Source organism: Cyprinodon variegatus, unplaced genomic scaffold, assembly GCF_000732505.1.
Source record: "Cyprinodon variegatus isolate N-32 unplaced genomic scaffold, C_variegatus-1.0 Scaffold86, whole genome shotgun sequence".
NCBI classification, from domain to species: Eukaryota; Metazoa; Chordata; class Actinopteri; order Cyprinodontiformes; family Cyprinodontidae; genus Cyprinodon; species Cyprinodon variegatus.
The window spans coordinates 197,455-198,356 of NW_015150539.1; positions in this window are offsets into that span (position 1 = coordinate 197,455).

Here is a 902-nt window from a genome sequence, read left to right on the forward strand (position 1 = left end):
GTTTCAGTGTAATGATTTGCCTTTGAAATAGACTCAAGATCAACAATGACGCCCATCTCGTCATTGCTTTTCCATAAGACATTTGACTGCTGGCAAATCAGTTGAAAGATTTACCTACATGAAGTAAATGAAAATATTCTTCCTGAGGAAAACTACAGTAGGAACACGGAAATGAAAGAATTACTTTACTCTTTAGCAGTTGGGGCTGGTGGGGTTTTCTCCGGGGGGGCTATAAATTCAAAATACCTCTATTTCTGGAGGATCTGGTTGGGTGGCCTCTGCGGGACACGTTGGCCCCATCCCCGGGGGGCTTTTACTGGGGGACCGGGACCGAAGCATGAACTAGATGGGTTAGAGTGGCGGTGACACCGCTGCCCTCCCACCTATCCGGATTCCCACTAGGGTGGGAAGGCGTGATTGAGACTTTGTATATATATCTATATATTTTTATTTTTTTATTTATTTTTATTTTTATTTTTTTTACTTGTCAGTTTCCCTAACCTTAACTGCTCCCTCTCCCAAGAATATCTCAAGTCACAGCCTCAAGGCTGGCGCCTGGGCTCATCGGTGCACTGGGGTGCTTGGTGTTTGGGGGTGGATGCCCGAGCAGACTCGCCCCCGCAGCTCCTGGGGGATCCAGCATTGCAGTGGCTGGGGGTTTTCCTCGGGGCCGTCTCTGCTCCTCCCATGGTGTGGGGGGTCAGATTTCCTGGGTTGGCCCCAACACTATTAAACATTTTTCCATAACCTTTACATGCACAAGTGCACTCTCACAAACAACTACATATGCTTAGCTCCAGGTATTTAGAGATTCCCTTCCATACAGAAAGCCCATATTCTTATTTTCAGCTACCACAGTATACATGTCAGATTAAATAATACTACTTATGCTTCAGTGATAG